Genomic DNA, 23,369 nt, shown 5'->3' on the forward strand with positions numbered 1-23,369 from the left:
TTTTTAAAATTGTTGAAATATATTTTATAGATACTAAACGAGTAAATCCTTCTCTGGTAATTATAATCTTGTGGCTCTTAAAAATATACAACAATGTTATTTTATACACTTCCTCAATAAGTACCTTACTTCATTCATTCATTTATTTGAAATCTTATTAAATACTCATTGCACCTAATTCCAATAGATAGTAAATAGCGATTAAATATATAGACTCTGGACACAAGCTCAAATCCTCACTTCCCTACTTCCTAGGTAGATGTCCTACATAGGTGAGGACAAATTATGTGATAGGTGATAATAGTCATCCCTTCGTGGGATTATGATGAACGTTGAATGGGAAAATACCTGTTAAATGTGCAGTGCGCACACAGAGCGAGCTTCAGCACATGCTAGCCATTATCCATATTGCTAGATGCCGGATGCTATGCACATTAATTTCTTTTTCATTTCCTCTGAGTAGTATTTCCAGAAATCAGCATTTCTTTCTAAGTTCCACAGCAAAGCTATTACTTACATGCCTTAAAATTGCCACTGTTTGGAAAAAAAATCAATTAGACAACAGGAGTCCATTTCCTATATGACTAGATTGTAGCCAATATTCTGGCTGCATTAAGTGTCATTTGACATAAAGATCATCCATCCTGCAGCCCTATCCTGGGTTGATGCATTGCTGGCATATTGTCTGGAGGCTTTCCTCAGCTATCTGCAACAGTCTGCAACTTTAAGTCTTGTCCTTTGAAAAAAACAATAGGAGCATCCACAAGACCAAGTTTCTTGGTGTTTCTGTTGTTCACACCCAACGGATTCAAATATCAAGCTAATGACTTGAGAACATAGTTTTGCCCCTTGTGAGGATTCAGCCAAAACATCCCAAGCCTGGGAAACTACTTAGAGTATCATTTTGCTTTAGTGCAACATTTTCTTTGCTATAAAAATATATCAGTCAAATGCAGCAGAGACACAACACAATTATTGTTACATAGATAAGGCTGACTTCTTTTTTCCCTAAGCTCTAATCATGCCTTATGTAAATTCTAGAAATAATGGTTAATCCTTTGAAGGAAAAAGTTTTACTTGAAGCTTGGCCATATGTTATATATAGTAATAAATTTCAGTTAGATTTATGAGTTAAATGTGAAAAAGAAAGAGAAAAATATTTTTTCTTTAAACACTTTCAAAGAATTAGAGTGGTAGGAAAAGAAATTATCTTTGAATAGATTTTTGGTCTTTGGATGGGGAAAGACTTTCTAACTCAGAAACAATGGAAAAGATCCCAAGGGAAAATACAGCCAAATATGCCATACGATATGCTTTTTAAAAACTTAAATTTAAAAATTAGCAGAAACAAGGATTTGCCTAAAAATGACAGTGAAACCTTACTATCCTTAATTGATAAAGTATCTTCACAAGCCAATAATAAATTACATTATTCTAAATTATAAATGGATTGTTCTAAAGCAAAGCTGAAGAATGTAATTATTTATTTTCAAAATCAGGCTGTTAAAACTTTTTAGAGAACCATCAAACTAAATAAATATGTATATTTGGGCTTTTAAAAAATGGGATAATATTACCTGCCTCAAGAGTTTTCATGGGGATTGAAGTAATTATGCATATAAAGTACAGCACCCAACTAGTAACAAGAGAATTAAAAGAAAAGTTTTCTGTTTCCTATGATTCTAGAGTATGCATAATTTCAGATTTCTGAACTTCAAGGTAGTCCGGACTAAGCCAACTGTGTTTCAACTATAAGCAGCTGAGGCAGTTTGGGGAAAAAAATGTATAAATAAATGTATGAATACATTCTATCTGAGGATTTCACTCAGATCCTCACTCACTGAAACACAAATGATTCAATGCCCCAAAAAGCAAGCTCTGGTATTATGACTCAGTCAATGCACGAAATGAAAAACAAGGCGAGCCTGCCTCCCGTCTGTGTAGCAATGATAGTGACTTGTTGGTTGTCTCAAGCAGAAGCAGCAGGAAAAAGAATCCCCAAGCTTGACTGAAAGCACCCCCAGGATATCTCCAGTGATCTCAAAGATGACATGAGATTTTCAGACAATCATTGGAAAATTTTGATTTTAATCCAATTTGTTTTAAATTAAAATATGCTTCTTCAGTCCTGTCCTTAGGAGAGTCTAAGAAGGCAAAAGTCGACAAAGTACTAGAACCACCACTTGAAGGAGAAATGGAATCATTGGCTGGGTAATAAAGGGAACCTCAGCAGTTCCAACACAAATTTTCTTACCTAATATATTCATTATATTTCTCTACATTTCCATTTTAATTATAATGAAGAAAAGGCAGCAACCCTTTGCCATGTGCTGTAATTTATCCTTGCTCTAGCAAGATAAGTAATACTACTCCAAATATATCATAAACAAAATATTTATTAGGAAAGCCTCATTAGCATGCATTTCATTCTGATAATAAGGTTTAGGAATTTAAATTAATATCAGTGTTATTTGAGAACATGGCTATTAACATTTAATAATATTTAGCATTTATATAGTCCTTTGTGTTTCCAAAGTACTTTAGTCATTAATTAATTAAACCTCAAATTATCATTGTGAGCAGGTTCAGCTCATGGTTTCTTCAGTTATATAACTGTATTCATAAGTATTCAAACTTTTCCAACTAGGAGTTCTAGCAGTTGTTTTCTCGAAAGTTCTTTCATGCAGAGTGAGATTGCCAGTGTATCCAGGCAGGAATCTCTCCATGGTCATCTGTCAATGGTATTCTGCTGGTAACTATGAGGACCAGAGATGCACCCCTGGCAGGAGGACCAGAGATGCACCCCTGGCAGGAGCTCTCTTTAAGTCTTCTCTAAATGTCTTGATTCCTACTCTGCTTCTTATTGCTCCCAGTCTCCCACCCTGGCTTCATCACACACTGACGTGACCCAGCTAAGGCCTTAAAGCAGATCCTATACTTAATATTTATCCATCTAAGACTATGTTGCAAACATGACCTTTGATTCAAAAGGAATTAGGAAACATACACACCTAGGAGGTAGGGGACACTCACTCTACGATATTTAATGGCTCCCCATTACCCATATGCTATAAAAATTCCCATTCCTCAGATCTGATATTTAAACCTTCTACAATGTCACCTTTGACTTCCTACTCCTTCTCAACCCCAGCTTCACACATCCCTTCCCAACCAGAGAACACAGTGACGTTTTGGTTTGACCTCGTCACAATGAGCATGCGCAAGTCCATCTGGACAGGTGTTAACAACACAGATTTTAAGGGGTAGCTTGGCTGCTCTCAGAAAAATTGCACCCAGGGAGATCCCTTGCTTGGCCTTGGTTCTCAGCAGAAAGGCACATCAAAGTGGTGAGTGTGTAAACCCACATGGGCCATCAGGCTGCTCTGTCGTTGGATTCCTGACCCACCCCAGTGCCTCCTCAGCAGGAAATGTTGCCTCCTCAGCAGGAAATATTGTCATCCGCTTACCCTTTGGGGCCTTGACTATGGTTCTGGGTTCTTTGCTTTCACAGGGGAATATTCAGTTTTGCTTAGACAGTCTCAAGCCTGGTTCTTTGCCTTGTGTTATGAGTAGGGCAGAAGTCATCCCCTAAGGTCCATTCCTGAGGGATGAAGGCAGAGAGCTCTATCACCCTCCTCCAAAGGATAATTTTATCAAAGCTAAGTGGAGAAAAACTCTAAAAACATTCACATACTGGTAGAAGAAAGGATACATTTAAAATCAGCAAGGAAAAGGGAAATTATTATCATCCATCAGAGTAGCAAAGACAGGAAAAGATTCTTAATGCAGTCACCCTGGGTCTTAGCTCTGCTTTCTCTTGCTAGCTACTGGATTCATAGATCGGTGTTTTAAATACAACCTGATTCATTGGAGTAGTCAGGATAATAGTGTACATCTTCAGTGTTCCAGAGGTTACCAAGTTGGAACAGCTTTTTATTTCAGATCAAAACAAATGTAACAAAACTTGTTCAAGTAATAAAATGTACTCAGTATCGTATGGCCGCATAAATCCCAAACATACTACAAAATTATCCTTGGGGACTGCATTTTCCAGATTATAGAGATGGCTCATATTCCATGGATCTTCCACACCCTGCTACTAATTTAAAACTACCCTTGGCATATTCAGTAAACATTTGAGAGAGAGAGAGGGACAGAGAGAGGGACAGAGAGAAAGAAGTCAAAACTTACATTAATCTTAAAATTCTATGTATAAATGCTGAACTGATACCCTGACATAAATATTCATTTCCAATCTGAACCCTCACTGTACAATATCTAATGGCAATTACCTACATACAATACAAATCCAAACATCCTCAGATCTGATGTTTAAATTTTCAGCAATACCATATTTGACTTCTGAACCCCAAGCTTCACATATCCCCTCCTGATCCCGGCATGTGCTTCAGGCAGGAATAGTATATTTGACTATGAATACACTGGCTGACGTCCCAATCTCTTGGCTTTTATTTGAACCGTTTCTACTATCCAAAATATTTATATATTATTTCCAGTTGCTCCCACTATGTTATGAGACCCTTGAGTAGATGCACTAGGTATTATTCATTTCTTTATTCTCCACAGTGCTTATGGAGCTTTTTGAACACAGAAGACATTCACAAAATGCTTTCTTAAAATGAATCGGGTTGAAAAACAGAAGCCAGGTTTTCGTTTTTTGTTTGTTTTTCATACTTGTTACCAAGAAATGGCATTGAACTCCAATATATTTTATTTAAAGAAAGACACAGCATGAAGATTTTCTTCAAGTTTTTTTCTTCTTTTTTTTGTGACCCAACAGACATATGATGTCTTCCGGTCGGAAATAGGATAGATTCTGATCACAGAGTCACCAAAATGTGGGGAAACTAGCTAGAAAAAAATTTTTTTTTAATTTTTTATTGTTATGTTAATCACCATACATCATTAGTTTTTGATGTAGTGTTCCATGATTCATTGTTTGTGCATAAAACCCAGTGCTCCACGCAGAACGTGCCCTCTTTAATACCCATCACCAGGCTAACCCATTCCCCCCACCCCCCTCCCCTCTAGAACCCTCAGTTTGTTTTTCAGAGTCCATCGTCTCTCATGGTTCGTCTCCCCCTCTGATTTACTCCCCTTCATTCTTCCCCTCCTGCTATCTTCTTCTTCTTTTTTTTTTCTTAACATATATTGCATTATTTGTTTCAGAGGTACAGATCTGTGATTCAACAGCCTTGCACAATTCACAGCGCTCACCATAGCACATACCCTCCCCAATGTCTATCACCCAGCCACCCCATCCCTCCCACACCCCCACCACTCCAGCAACCTTCAGTTTGTTTCCTGAGATTAAGAATTCCTCAAATCAGTGAGGTCATATGATCCATGTCTTTCTCTGCTTGACTTATTTCACTCAGCATAACACCTTCCAGTTCCATCCACATCATTGCAAATGGCAAGATCTCATTCCTTTGGATGGCTGCATAATATTCCATTGTGTATATATACCACATCTTCTTTATCCATTCATCTGTCGATGGACATCTTGGCTCTTTCCACAGTTTGGCTATTGTGGACATTGCTGCTATAAACATTGGGGTGCACGTACCCCTTTGGATCCCTACATTTGTATCTTTGGGGTAAATACCCAGTAGTGCAATTGCTGGATCATATGGTAGCGCTATTTTCAACAGTTTGAGGAACCTCCATACTGTTTTCCAGAGTGGTTGCACCAGCTTGCATTCCCACCAACAGTGTAGGTGGGTTCCCCTTTCTCTGCAGCCCCACTCTGAATTCCCCACTCTGAGTTCCCCGCTCTCTTGCAGCCCATGTTCTGAATACGTCTGTGAAGTCCATTTGGTCCAGTGTGTCATTTAAAGTCTTTATTTCCTTGTTGATCTTTTGCTTAGATGATCTGTCCATTTCAGTCAGGGGGTGTTAAAGTCCCCCACTATTACTGTATTGTTGTCAATGTGTTTCTTTGCTTGTGTTATTAATTGCCTTATATAATTGGCTGCTCCCATGTTAGGGGCATAGATATTTACAATTGTTAGATCTTCTTGGTGGATAGACCCTTTAAGTAGGATATAGTGTCCTTCCTCATCTCTTATTACAGTCTTTGTTTTAAAATCTAATTTTCTGATATAAGGATTGCCACCCCAGCTTTCTTTTGGTGTCCATTAGCATGGTAAATGGCTTTCCACCCCTTCACTTTCAATGTGGGGGTGTCTTTGGGTCTAAAATAAGTCTCTTGCAGACAGCATATCGATGGGTCTTGTTTTTTAATCCAATCTGATAGCCTGTGCCTTTTGATTGGGGCATTTAGCCCATTTACATTCAGGGTAACTATTGAAAGATATGAATTTAGTGCCATTGTATTGCCTGTAAGGTGACTGTTACTGTATATTGTCTGTGTTCCTTTCTGGTCTATGCTGCTTTTAGGCTCTCTCTTTGCTTAGAGGACCCCTTTCAATATTTCTTGTAGGGCTGGTTTTGTGTTTGCAAATTCCTTTAGTTTCTGTTTGTCCTGGAAGCTTTTTATCTCTCCTTCAATTTTCAATGGCAGCTTAGCTGGATATAGTATTCTTTATTGCATATTTTTCTCATTTAGTGCTCTGAAGATATCATGCCAGTCCTTTCTGGCCTGCCAGGTCTCTGTGGATAGGTCTGTTGCCAATCTAATGTTTCTACCTTTATAGGTTACATATGTCTTCTCCCAAGCTGCTTTCAAGATTTTCTCTTTATCTCTGAGACTCATAAGTTTTACTATTAGATGTCGGAGTGTTGACCTATTTTTATTGATTCTGAGAGGGGTTCTCTGTGCCTCCTGGATTTTGATGCCTGTTTCCTTCCCCACATTAGGAAGTTCTCTGCTATAATTTGCTCCAATATACCTTCTGCCCCTCTCTCTCTCTCTCCTTCTTCTTCTGGGATCCCAATTATTCTAATGTTGTTTCGTCTTATCGTATCGCTTATCTCTCGAATTCTGCCCTCGTGATCCAGTAGTTGTTTATCTCTCTTTTTCTCAACTTCTTTATTTTCCATCATTTGGTCTTCTATATCGCTGATTCTCTCTTCTGCCTCATTTATCCTAGTAGTTAGTGCCCCCATTTTTGATTGCACCTCATTAATAGCCTTTTTGATTTCGATTTGATTAGATTTTAGTTCTTTTATTTCTCCAGGAAGGGTGTCTCTAATAACTTCCATGCTTTTCTCAAGCCCAGCTAGTATCTTTAAAATCATGATTCTGAACTCTAGGTCCGACATCATACTAATGTCCATATTGAGAAGGTCCCTGGCAGACGGTACTACCTCTTGTTCTTTTTGCTGAGGTGATTTCTTTCATGTCATTTTGTTCAGAGGAGAATAGATGAATGAGAGAACAAAATGCTAACAGGTTAACAACGTCCCCAGAAAATATACTCTAAACAAATCAGAAAAGACCTGAAACCAGGGGAAAAGAAAGCGAAAGAAAGAAAAAAGAAAGAGAAAAAAAAAAGAAAAAGAAAAAGATAAAAACAAACAAAAACAGAACAAAACAAAGAAAAACAGAATATGATCAAATATGATCAGGCTAGTGCATAGATCAGTGCCACACACTAGATTTTGGGTGTATTTTGGTCTGTTAGAAGATAGTGCCTCCTAAAATTGTAAGGAAAGAAAGACTTATATATGTACAAAACAAGGGTTGATACAATGAAGGGATGGAAGATAACTGTAAGGATGAAAATTATAAAAGATTTTATAAAAGGATTTGATAAGTTGTTTGAAAAAAGAAAGAAGAAGATTTTAAAAAAAAGGAGAGAATGTGATCAGGCAGGAGACTAAAACAAAGCCATACACTAGAGATTTAAGGTATATTTTGATCTGTTACAAGAAACTGTATCTCAAAATTTTAAAGAGTGAACAACTTATATATATCTGCCAAAAATAAGGGTAACTACTATGAAGGGATAGAATATGACTCTAAAAATGAAAAATCAAAATGTTTTTTTTTAAAGGGATTGATAAGATGTTGGTTGAAAAGGGGAAAAAGAAAAATAAAAAAAAACAGTTAAAAAAATTAACTTTGAAAAACTAATGAATCATGGTAAAAAAGCCATGAATTCTATGTGCAGGATTCCCCTAGCGCTGGAGTTCTCCCGTTCTCCTTGATCAGTAAACTTGGTCTTGGCTTGCTGGCTGTTCGTGCTCATCTTCTGGGGGAGGGGCCTGTTGCCGTGGTTCCCAAATGTCTTTGCCGGAGGCGGAATTGCCCCGCCCTTGTGAGTCTGGGCTAAGCAAGCTGCTCGGGTTTGCTCTCAGGAGCTTTTGTTCCCGGCAAGCTCTCGGTACAGCTTTGGAGGATGGGAGTGAAAATGTTGGCCTCCCAATCTCCGCCCAGAGGAGCCGAGAACTCAGGGCCCCGCTCCTCAGTGCGCCCCCAGAGAAAAGCAGTCGGTCACTCCTGTGTCCCCGGTCTCCAGCCGCACTCCATGCTCATCCGGACTGTGACCGAGCGTTTCTATCTCTGGCACCCGACCCCGTGCGGAGTCTCCAAACCCAGCAGACCCCTGCGGTGCGCTTCCGCGCCGCTCCTCCCGGGGGAAGGAGGGGAGTCTCCCCGGCCCTGCCGCTTGTTGGGTCCCTGCTGGAGGAGCAGTGGCCCGACTGGGCCGCAGATCACAGTTTATGGCAACCCCGAGCTGAGAGCCCGCGCTTCAGCTCCGTCTCTGCAGCCGGCTTCCCCGCTCCGATACCTGGGAGCTCTGCCGCACTCAGGCACCCCCGGTCTTTCTGTGACCCCGAGGGTCCTGAGACCACAGTGTGCCATGAGGGTTCCACCCCCCCCCCCTTAGCCACTGGAGCGACGTCCCTCAGCGGAGCCGGCTTCTAAAAGGTCCGATTTTGTGCTCCGCGGCTCTAGCACTTGCCAGAAGCGGCCGACGGAGGCCCCCTCCCCCGCCGTCTATCCTCCCGAATATCGCCTCGGATTCACTTCTCTGCACGTCCTACCTTCCAGAAAGTGGTCGCTTTTCTGTTCAGAGAGTTGTTGCTACTCTCTTCTTCGATCTCCTGTTGAGTTCGTAGGTGTTCAGAATGGTTTGATCCCTATTCAGCTGACTTCCTGAGACCAGAGGAATCCAGGTCTCCTACTCCTCCGCCATCTTGCTCCGCCTCCCTAGCTAGAAAAAAATTTTAATGTTTTTTAATGTTGCCTATGTTTAGGAAACTTCCTGAATAAGAAGCTACCAATTAGAAAAGTTCTATATACATATATGTATATATAGAACTACATAGAGAAAAAAGTTATATATATACACACACACTATATGTATCTATGTACACTTTTGTGTACATAGATAAAAGGACCAATCATATGTGTGAGTAAGAACTTGCGCCCTCCAAAATGTGAAACATTAAATTGTACAACCTTCCACCTATGAGCCAGATGATCTTGGTTTCAAGGATCCCACATGTGAGACCCATTGGCTATTATACCTAAGTCAGTCAACAGGCAGCCAAAATGTACTATATATATGTACATATAACATATATAAAATATTCAAATATATTTGAATTAACATATATTAATTAAATATACTATATATTATTATAAAATATGTCAATATACTAATAAATAGTAAATATATAATCAAATACATTTTTATTGGAATTACAGATAAATGTTTAATGTTTTTTTTTAATTGGGGTTAAGTTTATGGGATTTTTTTTCTCCTAAATAGAATAAATGCATTGTATTTTTAAGAACCAGTTTAGTTTTACATTTAAAAATTGCATTGCAGGTCCCTGCCTTGCATAGGGCACTGGACTAGATGATGAGGAGGGAAGGACAAAAACTGTCTGCTGTGGTTTTGAGGAGCTCACCGTCTCCCAGGAGGGCCAGATGTGCAAACAACTAACAATATGATGTGATCCATAATGGTGAGAAAAAAATGCTGCAGGAGCACAGAGCAAGGAGCAACGCATCCTGCTTAAAGAGACTTAAAGAGAGACAAGCAGTGCTCACGAGCTCACTGTTGCCTATCTAGGCAGACAACAGCAGAACTCTTTGCAAGAATAAGGGCACAAGAAAGAAAAATTTATGGTGTTTGGGAGACGGATGCGGCCTTGTGTCGCGGAAGAGGGCACACGGATTGGAAGGGGTGGTAAATTCAGAAGCCGGGCATCAGTAGTAACGCAAGACCTGTGGGGACTGGAGCCAACTGCAGAGCGTGTGCCCTGCCTAGAGAGGCTGGCAGCTGCGCAGGGGTGACAAAAAAATCTGGATTTTCTAGGAAATCTACCAATTCTTAATTTTTGAAAACTGATTTAAAATTTTAATGCTGTGTAATAATCAACAGAATACATTCGTGGGTTAAGTCCAACCTGCAGGTGACTGGGGTAAGAATCCTATCACAGAGGTGAGAAGGCTGAGAAGGTGGTTTGGGGACAGGTTGTAAAAGGCAACCGTGGAGCCCTAAATGTGTTCATTATCTTGACTGTGATGATGCTTCTACCACCTGTACATACGTCAAAACTCACGGTACATTTGAAAGGTGCGGACTGCACTGTCAAATGTACCTGACAAAGCTTTTTTTTTTTAGTTAAAAAAAGGGAAATATGCTTCCCAACACCAAAAAACAGTAAGATTAAACTAAATGTATTTCTTACTTACAAAGGTTTTCCAGCATCGCTTGCCTCATGCACCTGATTCACGGTAGCTGCGGGGAAGAACACCCGGGGGAGGAAGTCTTCCCAGCAGACACCCGGGACTCCTTCCGAGAGTAAGCCGGCATGCGAGGAACCAGGGAAGTAAAAGACACGAGGCCTGTCCCTTCGGCCTCTGAATGTCTTTAGTGTCTCGTTTCTAAGAAATGAAGAACTAAGAGCATCTATAGGATCGAACAAGAAAGACAAAATGTAGGTAGAAGGAACGTGGGAAGTTGGCGCAAGAACACTGCACAATCAGACCTGGTTTGTTGCCACATCCTGTGCTGTTTCTAAGGAACTTGTTTGGCAGTAGTTTCTTCCACGTACCTCCTGATTTTGGACCCAACATAAAAAGTCTAAGCCATGGTGTCAATAAAGAATGAGTATTGCTCTAAAGCCAAGCAGATTATTGTTAATCAGCTCACTCTCCAGGCGATTTACAAATTCAGCAACGCTCTGCCCACTTAAGACAGGAAGAGGGTCCAGGACTGATTTGTGGTAGCGAAATTTTCTGATGAGTCTATTTTCTTCCGTTTCATAAGCTAAATTGATGAATTAATTAATTAGCATAGTGTTTTTCATGTGATTATATACAATACGTATATGCTCTCTTGAGAAACATATGCAAGTGCAAGAGAAAGCTTACAACTGATCTCTCCTGTGAGAGTTCTCTTCGGGGATTTGTACTATCTCTCCTTTCAAGTGAAGTTAAATTCCATAAGAGAAGAAATTATGCATTCTCCTATAGACAATGGATTTTTTTTCCTTCTATTTTTCTTTCTGAGTGAAAAGGCAATGACAGAAAATAAAATGTAAGGTTCAGAATTATATTGAACCCTTGTAATTTGTGAGCTGTTATGCTAGCGATGAAATTGTATCTGGTATAAATTCTCAGCACAATGGATACAGTTCTGCTCGATGACTCACATTAGCATTATTAAAAGCTGTGCTGTTAAGTTCCACAAGTCACATGACAAATTATCTACACTGGCTGTTAAAGCATGGGAAAAGGCAGCAAGAAGGAGGGGGACTGGAAGGTCAAGTGGTAGGGAGTGGAACATGTCCAAGTTACACTGCACGGAAGGTTACCAGGCAGTGAGTCCTGGTCAGAAAAAATTGCACTTACCGAGGTAGAACAGACTGGCAGACAGCACAGGCTATCCACTCAGGCAGAACTGTTTGGCCCCCTAGATCTTACACTTCCTCATTTTTCGACCTTGGAGCAGTCACTGATTTCTCTAAGTCCCATCTGATGACATAAAGTGAGTACAGCATTTGGGATTTTATAAACATCCTGTAAAAGACAGCTGTTGTTATTACAGATTCATAGGAAAGATCTTAAATATCTCCTACGACCAACCCACTTTACAGAAGAGTCTACTGAGACCAGAGAAGCTTCTTTGCCTAAGCTCACACAACTAGTTAGACACAGAGCTGGGAATGGAATAGAACACCATGAACTTTATCCCCTTTTGTTTGTATTTTATTTTATGGTTAATATCTGTCTTCCTTTTCATTACAGCTTTACTGAAGGATAATTATCATACAACAAGCCATAATTATGTAAAGTGTACAATTTTATGAACTTTGGTATATATCCATGCCCAAGAAACAATCACCATAATCAAAATAATGAACTTACCCTTCACTCCCAAAAGTGTCTTCCTTCTCCCATGTAATCCATTTCTATTTTCCTTAACCGCCTATGGACAACAAATTCTGTCTATTATAGATTTTTATTATAGATTTTTATTTTACAGCATTTTACATAAATGGAATCGAATAGTATTATAGATAGTACACTATCTTTTTTTGTCTAGTTTCTTTTAGTCAGAAAAATGATTTGAGATTCATCCATGTTGTTGCATTTCATTCAATTTTATTCCCGAGTAGTCTTCCACACTGCAATGTGTTCATCCATTAACCTGTTGATAAACATTTCAGTTGTTCCCCAGTTTTTGCCTATTATAAATAAATCTGCTGTGAACATTTGCACGCAAGTCTTTGTGGGACATGTGTTTTCATTTCTCTTGGGTATATATGAGGAGTAGATTAGCTGTGTCTCCTGGTAAGAGGATGTTTAGCTTTTTCAGAAACTGCCAGGCTGTCTTCCTGAGTGGTTGTGCCTTCTATTATTCCTACTGGCAGTGCATGAGGGTTCCCTTTCTATATCTCCACAGACATGTGCTGCGGGCCAATAGCCAATGGCTATTGCCATTGGCTTAGTTTTCTATTGCAGTGTGGCAAGTTTCCACAAACTTAGCTGCTTAGAATAACATACATTTATTAGCTCACAGTCCTGTAAGTTAGAAGTTCAGGCCCAGAGTGGCCGGATCCACTTCTCAGATTCTCACGAGCCTAAAATCAAGACGTCATCCACCTGCATTCTGATCTAGAGTTCAAGTTCTCTTCTAGGCCCGTGGCATGTGGCAGAATTCAGCTCCTCCTCATCGGAGGTAGGAGTGAGGTCCCCACTTCCTTGCTGGCTGTCAGCCATCAGCTGCTCTGGACTCCTACAAGCTGCCTACATTCCTTGACATGTGGCTGCATTCCATCTTCAAAGCTACCACTGGTGCGTGGAATTCCTCTCTAGCTTCTTATCTCTCCGACTTTCCCCATTAGTGACCTCTAGATTTAGATCTAAAGGGCTCATGTACTTAGGTCAGGACGATCCAGATAGATAATCTACCTGTCATGAGGTCAACTGACTTGGGAACTTAATTACATCCACAGAAGTCCTTTTGCCAAAAGTATTATATTTTGTTATATTCATAGGTTCCACCCACACGCAAGGGGAGGAGATTATAAAAGAGCATTATATGCAAGGGTAAGTAAGGTTCATTGGGTATTGAGGAGGGCACGTGCTGTGATGAGCACTGGGTGTTATAAAAGTAAGGGCCATTTGCGGTCATCTTAGAATTCTGCCTGCCATCATATTTTTAGCCTTGAGGTAACAGTATTTCATGGTGATTTTAATTTTCATTCCCCTTATTACTGATGAGATTAACATCTTTTCATCTTTTCACTTATAATCTCCTTTGGTGAAGTATCTGTTCAAAACTTTACGCATTCTTTGGTATTGTTTGTCTTAAATCAAACTTTTTCATTTTGATAAAGCCTGATTTATTGTGTTTCCTTTTATAGTTTGTGGGGTTTTGTGGCATATTTAAGAAATCTTTACCAAAACCAAGGTCATCAATTGTCTCCTCTTTTTTCTTACACAAGTTTTATAGTTTTAGTTCTAACATTCACATCTATGATCTATTTTGAGTTAATTTCTGTGTGCGGTGTAAAGGAAAGGGGCAAGATTCATATTTTGCATATGGAGACCTAATTGTTCTAGCACCATTTATCGAAGAGATAATCCTTTCTCTATTGAATTGCCTTGGCACTTGTTTTGAAAATTAATTGTCTATGTATGTATGGGTCTACATCTGACTGTTTTCTGTTCCACTGATCTAGTGAATATCTTTATGCCAGTACAACATTGCCTTGATTAGTGTTGGCTTTATAATAAATCTTGAAGTCAGGTAGCATTAGTTCTTTGCTCTTTTTTTCAAAACTGTTTTGGCTAGTCTAAATAGTTTGCATTTACATGTAAATTTTAGAGTCAGCATGTATTTCTTCAGAAAGCATACTTGGATCTGGGTTGAAATTGTGTTAAATCTGTGGATCAGTCTGGGTGAAATTGATATCTAGGACTATTGAGTCTTCTGACCAATGAAATGTTATATCTTTCTATTCATTTTGGTCTTTTCTGTTTCAGCATGAAATTTTTAGATTTAGAGTGTGCATGTGATACAAATCTTTTGTCAGTTTATCCTTAAGTATTTTCTATTTTTGATGGTATTCTTTCTTTAATTTCAATTTCTGTTTGTTTGTGGATAGTAAATGGAAATGCAATTTATTTCTTACTTTCCAATATGGATACCTTTTATTTCTTTTTCTTGCCTTATTATACTGAACCAGCAGTACGCTATCGAATAAAAATGATAAGAACACACATCAACTAATTCTCAATCTTATAGGGAAAGCATCCAGGCTTTCATCATTAAGTGTAATGTAGCTGTAGGGTTTTCCTGGATTCCCTTTATCAAATCCAGGAAATTCCCCTCTCTTTCTTGTTTGCTGAGAGGTTATTATTATTATTATCATTATTATTATAAATCAATGTTGGATTTTGTCAAATGCTTTTTTACAGTCATCGTGATCATGCGATTTTTCTTCCTTCAGCTCTTGATATGGTGAATTATATTGTGTTAGCCTGTTAATATGATGAATCACCTATTGAATCAAGCTTGCATTTCTGAGAGAACCTCTACTTGGTCATGATATATTATCTGTTTATATATTGTTGCAATTTGTTCGTTAAAATCTTGTTAAGAAAATATATGTCTGTGTTCATATGGGATATAGAGGTCACTGATTTAAATTGTTTCATTTCTAATATAAGCATTTAATGAAGTTCCTTTAAGCACTGAGTAACTACATTCCCCATATTTTTTGTGTAATATTTCAGTTTGCATTCAATTCAAAACACATTCTAATTTCCTTTGACTCTTGGGTTATTTAGGAGTATGTTGTTTGTTTTCCAAATATTTGAAGACTTTCCAGATATCTTCCTGTTATTGATTTCTAGTTTAATTCCATTTTATTCAGACTGGATTCAGAAGGCATACTTTTTATAATTTCAATACTTTACAACTTACTGAAAGATTTTAATGGCTCAGAATATGGCATATCTTGGTAATCATTCTGTATGTACTCGATAATAATGTGTTTCTGCTATTGGTGGTTGTAGGGTTCTATAAGTGTCAATTAGGTCAAGTTGTTTGCTAATATTGTTAAAGTTTTCTGTCTCTTTGGTTTTTCTGTCCACTTGGTTCATCAACTATTGAGAAAAACCTTTGGCTAAAATTGTAGATTCTCCTATTTCTTTCAGTCCTATCAGTTTTGCTTTAGGTATTTGCAAGCTGTATTACTAGGTGCATAAACCTCTTAATGAATCAACCCCTTTATCACCATGAAATGATCTTCTTTGTCTTTGTAAGTATTCTTTACTCTGACATTTATTTTGCATGATATTCTTATAGCTATTTCAGCTTTCTTTTGGTTAATGCTAGCATGGTATATCAATTTCTATTCATTTGTTTTTAATCTATTTATTTATAATTAAAATGGGTTTTTTACAGGCATACTTTATAAAATCCAATCTGATCATCTCTATCTTTTAATTGAGGTGTTTAATGCATATACCTTGAATTTGAATTTGTGAATTAATCTACCATCTGGCTATAGTTTCCATTTATTCTATCTATTCTTTGTTCTCTTTATTCTTTTTTCTGCCTTCTTTCAAATGAATTGAGTATTTGAGAATATTCAATTGAGAATAATTCCATATTATCACCTTTAGTAGCTGATAATTCCATCTAATGCATTTTTCATCGTAGACGTTGCGTTTTCAACTCTAAAAGTTCGATTTGGATCTCTATTTATCTTTATATTTCCCCTTAACATGTTTTCCTCTATCTTTGTGAACACATGGAGTATATTTACAATTTTTAAAAAATGTCTTTGTCTACTAATCCTATCATGTTTTCCACTTCTGTGTCTCTTCTAATGATTGAGTTTGATCCTCATTATAGATCTTTTTTTTTCTTCCTGCTTCTTTGGTTGCCTCATAATTTCTGAATAGACATCATTAATTTACTCTATTGGATACTCAATTCTTTTAATTATTTTTGGGCTTTCTTTCAGGATATAATTCAGGTACCTAGAAACAGATTGGTCATTCTGAATCTTACTTCTAAGCCTCAATAGACAAGACAAGAGCAGACTTTAAACTAGCATTAATTTGCCCCACTACAGAAACAACATCTTTTCAAGTACTAAAACCACTATCTGTACATTGTGAGTTTTTCCACTCTGGTTACTGAGACAAGAGCAATTTCCATCTTGGTGGGACTCTTCTCCTTTCTCATGATTCTTTCCTTAACTTCAAGGAGTTTCCTCACAGCCAGTGGTTACTCGTACTGAGCTGACAATGGGAGTAGATCTTGGGAGCTCACTCTCTGTGCCACCCTCTTCTCTCTGGCAATCTGCCATGATAGTTCTCATCACCTCGTACTCCACAAATTCTCAACTGGGGGGATACTGCCAGGCTCAGATTGGGTTCCCCTTTCCTGTGTCTCAGCCTAGAAACTCACTCTAGGAGTTAGTGGAGACTTTGTGAAGCTTACCTCATTTGTCTTCCTTTGCTCAGGGATTACTGTCCTGCACTGCTTGCTGTCCAAGGTCTGAAAACCACTGCTGCATACATTTTGTCCAGTTTTTCACATATTTAAGGTAAATAGGGAAGGTAAATCTCGCCCCTGTTTCTCCATCATGGCTGGAAGCAGAAGTTTATGTGTTCACTTTTAATAAAAAATAAAAACAATAATTCAGAAAACTAAACAAAAAATAAAATTACTTGAAATTTTCAAACTTAGAAATAATCACCCTTAATAATTTCCCTTAGTTTCTTTATATACACACACAACGAAGAAGATATTCTATAATTGTCTTTCTTGTCTTCCAAGTTAATAAAAATTGGCTTTTATCATCAGTTTTAATGATCAGATAGCAGTCTAGTGAATGGATGCATTATGATCTATTTAACTCATCCCTGATTGTTGGACAGTTAGGTTTTTCCAATTTATTGACTTTTTTTTAAAGTGCTCTGATAAACCCCAGGAACTCAAACCTCTAGTCCATTGCTTTCTGCCCTGATACTGAGCTGACTTTAAGACTAAAAAATTTTAGGTTACCATGTCTGTTCTGTGGTTTCATCTTATACATATTTTGCTAGAATCCTTAGTAAGGAGAAAGGTGAGAAGAAAGACAATTGATTTTGACAGATGATGTTCTGACCTGAGATTGATAAAACATGAGATTTTTGTCCTCAGCTCAGTGTGAACTCCCTTTAGAGAAATTCATGTTTGTAAAGCCTCATTTGGATGAAAATATACAGGAAGATACCTGGGCTGCTGGCTCATTGGTTAAGAAACTAAAAATGCACAGTACCTTGGCAAGTTAATTCGAGTGGGTGCTGGAGGCAATCTGAAATGAATACAGAAATTTTTAATCATGGATTGTGGCTAGAGTAGGCACTGGCAGGAGATTCACACTACAACTGAGTAGCAGTTGGTTTAGCCTGCTGAAATAACTTGATGGTCTAATCCATGTCCCAATAGACGGATATCCCTGAGTTTGGCCCTAATAGCTATGTTTTATAGAGTCTCCGCAGAGAGCCCTGGATTATGGGATAATGAAAAATGAATAATACAGGTAGAAGTGCCATTGAGTTAGAGTTGAGATATGTTAATAGACAGTGAGGTGAGTTTGTAATAGACAAAGGTAACCTACATTAATATGTTTTACATTTGCAAAGCTTAAAAAGACAAATAGCTTGGTATATCTCCTACAGCACCAAAAGAAAAGTAGCCTAATGTTTACACACCAATCAGGAAAATGAATTTTCTGTTTATATTACTGAAAGATTATACCTTGATGTCTGGACAGTATAAATTGTGAAAAAGTGTTTCATTTTGCAATTGGGATCATACTTCACAAGGCTTGGGAAAATAAACAAGTTGAAGTCTATTTTTTTTCTAGGTCTCAGATTTTTTAGTTCTGAGAAATTATTAATCAGGTTTCCTTTGGATATTTAAAACTTTAATAATAAATAAGGAAGGAAAGACAAGCTCTTCACAAAGAAAGATAAAATTTTAATGGAGATGACTGTGATTGGTATAGAAGTGTCAGGCTATCGAGGAATTGTGTTGAGAAAACTTCTAGAGAAAGGAGACACTATGGAAAGACAGAGTTGTCTGAGAGACAGAAAGCTATAACAAAGTAACAAATGAAGCCAGCCACTTTAGATGTGAGTACTTAAGATTTGGCTTTGAAACTTGTCATGTTCAAAATTTGTACTGAAGAAATAAAAAGCATTCAAAAATAAAATTAGGAACAAAAGTATATGTCCCATTATAATAATATTGGAAATATATATATTTATATATATAAGAAAACATTTATCCTTCCATTTTTATGGTTTAAAGTTAAAATCTTTAATAGAAGCACAAAGTGAGATATTCACTTACTCTTTTATTCATTCAGTTAAATATTTTTTTAGCACAGCTATGAATCTGATAATGTACTGACCTGAGGATACAGTAGGGAAAAAACATTTTAAAAACCCACACAGATATTGTTAATAATTACAAATGGGTTTAAGTTTAAAAAATGATAAAGATGCCATATTATAACTTGCTATTTTGTTTTTATTGTTTCCTTTGACTATTCCCAAAGAAGATAGGATCATTTTCTCAGACCAAAATAGCTCATTTGCTGCCTGGACTGTTCCTGAGTGTGTTAACCAGAAAAGACTATTTTTTTCTCCATGGACTAAAACTGTAAGACCAAGTTGCATACAGGGCAGCTGACAAACTAGGCCACATTTCACACCATCCTTTCAGACCTTGAAAATATATTCTAAGTACTATTTATCTTAATGAATTAATGTTTTCTGCCAAAAGCAAGAGGCCTTCCCAAATTTTAAGTCTTGGTCATAGAAATTTTCAAATTGTACGGGTAATCGATTTTCTAATTATTTATCCTTCACTTTCCTTATTGACTGGGGTTTGGACCTTGATATTCATAGTGCAGCCAAGGATTTCCTACCCACTCCAGCTATTCACTGTGTTTCCGTGTTTCTAGATATTTCCAAAATTTCTATAGACTTAGCTGTGGTTATACTTTCAACAGTCTAAAATACTTTAAGCAAGACTATGAATGGAGCATTTTGTGGAGGGATGTTTATTTTTAAAATAGAGGTAAAAAGGGAGAAAAGATGAGGATTGTGACCTGGCAAATAATTCAATAAACAGAATGAATTTTGTAAAAATCAAGAACTGGGGCACCTGGGTGGGGCTCGTAGGTTAAGTGTCTGACTTCGGCTCAGGTCATGATCTCAGGGTCCTGGGATCGAGTCCCGCATCAGGCTCCCTGCTCAGCGGGGATTCTGCTTCTCCCTCTGCCCCTCCCCGCTGCTTGTGCTCTCACTCTTATGCTTCCTCTCATGCTCTCTCTGTCTCAAATAAACAAATAAAATCTTTAAAAATTAATAAATAATAAATAAATAAATATGTAAATAAAAATAAATCAAGAAATATGCTATATGTATCTACCTGTAAGCCACAAGGCCTTCCTTGGGAGAGTGCATAGGGCAAGGTCTAAATAAATCCTACACTGCAAAACAACACGTGCCATAATATAATTCAGGCTCGGTAAAAGGTCAGAAGAGGGAAATCTCAGGGAAGTTATATTTGAATTGAGGCTTTTAAAAAAATGAATAAGAATTCATCATTTGAAGAAGAGTAGGACATTCAAGTAATAGAGAACAAAAAGTAAAATGTGTGGAAATGTGAAAGGTTGGCTTCTCAAGAGAGCTGCCTATTTCCACGTGGCTGAGGCATGGGCTGTCCTTGGAAGGCTCTCACCTGCTCTCACATATAGTCAACCTCTCTCTGGCTTTTGTAAAGAATACAGTTAGTAGGACAGTACCTTTTTAATGTGCTTATTTTATAATTTACTGAAAAAGACATGTTAAAGATCTCCTACTGTGATTGAGAATTTGTTTCTCTTTTAGTTGCATTAACATTCGCTTTATGTATTTTGTGGCTTTATTATATCAGCATTGTATGTACACCCAGAACGGAAGATTGCTATATCTTCTTGGTGAATTAAATTTGTTATTATTATTAAATATCCCCCTTTATCTCTACCAGTGATATTTTCCATAAAGTCTATTTTGATATTAGTGTTGCTACATCAGCTCTATTTTGGTCAGTGTTTTCACAGAGTATCTTTTTTTAATTTTTTTAACTTTTAATGTATTTGTATCCCAATACATTAGATATGTCTTTTGTGAGGCTCATAGACATTTTTTTTAGTTTGTTAATCTTTGCATTTTAATTGGATTATTTGGTCTCCTCTTATATTTAATGTGATTGTTGATTTTATTTATTTAAATCTACCATCTTACTATTTGATTTATATTTGTATTATCAACTATTTTTATATTTGTTTCCTCTTTCCTGTTTTTTTAATTGGGGGGATTTTTAAAAAAAATTATTCCGTTTTCCCCTTCTATTTGTTTAGTCATTATACATTCCTTTATTATTTTTTAGGGAGTTAAGCTAGAGATAAAAACATCCTTGACATACAAAGTTCTAATGTTACTTCGTATTTTTACCAACTTTTCAGACAAAGTGTTCATTTTCTCCCTTTCTAGCTTATACATTATTGTTGTTCTGGACATTATGACTTTTATTCAGACACATATTTCCCCTTTTTGCTTATCTGAAACTGTTTACACTTAACTTTCATTCTTTGCGGGTATTTTCACTGGTGGTAGAATTTTAGGTACTTTCTGAAATTATTGTTCTACAGTCTTTTGGCTTTCCTTGTTTCTGTTAAGAAGTCATCTCTCAATTGAATAACCATTCCTTTCAAAACAATATGATTTTTCCCCTCTACCTGCTTTTTAAGACTTTTTTAATATTTAATTTTACTCGGATGTGTCTGCATGTGGTATTTTTTTGTATATAATCTACTTGAGATCTGGAAGAATTCTTGACTCTGTGATTTGATAACTTATGTTAATTTTGGAAAATTCTCAAATATTGGTTCTAACTCATGCTCTCTTTTCCTGCTGGGACTTAAGGAAATTTTTATTAAGCTCTCTTATTTGTATCTTAGATGTTTCTTACCTCTTCTCTGTACTTTTGATTTTTTTTGTCTCCCCATGTTTCATTCTAGATATTTTCTTATACCCATCTGCTGATCCATCCATTCTCTCTTCAGCTGTGTCTAAAGTACTATTAAACCCATTCGTTGAGATCTTAACTATTATTATTGTATTTTTCAGCTTTGAAATTTCTATTTTTAATTTCCTGTTCTCTGCCATAATTCTCAATCTTAGTTCTTCTTCTTATCTGTTATCTCCTTGAAAATATTGAGGATATTTATTTAAAAGTTTATTTCTTATTACTCCATTATCTGATTTTCATGAAATCTTTTTCCCTTGTCTGTTTGGGTTCTCTTGGATTTAATTCATGATTTGTCCTTGATTATATGTTTGTTTTGACTGAATGCTTGGTATGTTATTGAAAAATTGATAGAAATAATTTCAGGCCGGGCGCCTGGGTGGCTCAGTTGGTTAAGCGACTGCCTTCGGCTCAGGTCATGATCCTGGAGTCCCGGGATCGAGTCCCGCATTGGGCTCCCTGCTCAGCAGGGAGTCCGCTTCTCCTTCTGACCCTCTTCCCTCTTGTGCTCTCTATCTCTCATTCTCTCTCTCAAATAAGTAAATAAAATCTTAAAAAAAAAAAAAAGAAAGAATTTCAGGCCTAAGATGGTCCTGCCTTTCTCCAGAGAAAATTTAGGTTTATTTCTGGTAGGTGGCTTAGAGTATTAGCAATACAGCATAACTTCATCCAATAAGGACTTCTGTGCCTAAAAGGGCAATTTAACCTAATATCTCTTACTCCTGAGATGCTGTCCTAATTCCTTCCCAATGTCCAAGGGGTTACCAGACACCCTGGGATTTAGTGGTATTTAGATTCTATTTTGTGTCACCCTAGTTGTAAAAATCTAGCTAAAGCCTGCTACGGTTTCTCAGCCTCTCATTCTCTCCAGATCAGTGGACATCCTTAGTAGAAAAGCTATGATCACCTTTTTGGGTTTCCATCTTCTATCAGATCTTGGCCTCATAATTCTTCCTGCTTTGTTAGCTCTTTAGGTAGATCATTTTGGTCTAACTTTTCTAATTCTCATAGAGAGGCTGATCCAAATTACTTAACCTCTATTACCGAAAACTGAACTTCCCTCTTCTAGCTCTTGCACTGTAGTCTACAAACACGTTCAGATCTCTATTACCTTAAAATATAAAAGGTGAAAACCACTCCTTTGTCTCTGTGCCTTCTTTTAACCTACTTCACTGATTGCTTTTTCTTCACAGCCAGATTCCTCAAAGAGGTGGCTAGAGCTCTCTGCCCACGTCTTCATTTCCGATGTACCCTTTAATCCTCTGGGCTTTTCCATCCATCGTAGGTAAGAAACTGCTGTAAGAGCAGTCAGCAACGACACCCAACTGCCAAATCCAAGAGACTTCTGTTATCCCATATCTTACTCTCTTTCACATTGAAATTCTTGAAACACCCCAACCAGGAGATCAGTGTAATTTTCATTTGTATTTATTTTCTTTTTTGCATTCAAATTTTCATTAATTAATTCATTCACTTATTTAACAATTGATTGAATTCTTACTATGTCTCATTTAGCATGACCAAGTGCAGGAAATGAAAGATGACTAAGACAAGATTCCTTTGCCTAGGAAGGCCACGGTCTGATAGAGGAGGTAAAAACACAAAAACACATCCAATGAACTACAACACAAGGTAATATATTATGTTTTAATATTCTACTACTAGTATATTTAATGTGCTGAGGGTAGACACGTGAGTGAACAACTAATTATACTAGAGAAAGCATCTGTGAAGACTCCAAAGAAGAGACAGTGTTTATACTTAATGTTAAAAAAATGATCTTTTTTTTTTTTTTTTAAGATTTTATTTATTTATTTGAGAGAGAGA

This window comes from Eumetopias jubatus, unplaced genomic scaffold (genome assembly GCF_037043125.1).
Source record: "Eumetopias jubatus isolate StellerSeaLion01/CBP00866 unplaced genomic scaffold, mEumJub1_p1.0 scaffold_6, whole genome shotgun sequence".
Lineage (NCBI taxonomy): Eukaryota > Metazoa > Chordata > Mammalia > Carnivora > Otariidae > Eumetopias > Eumetopias jubatus.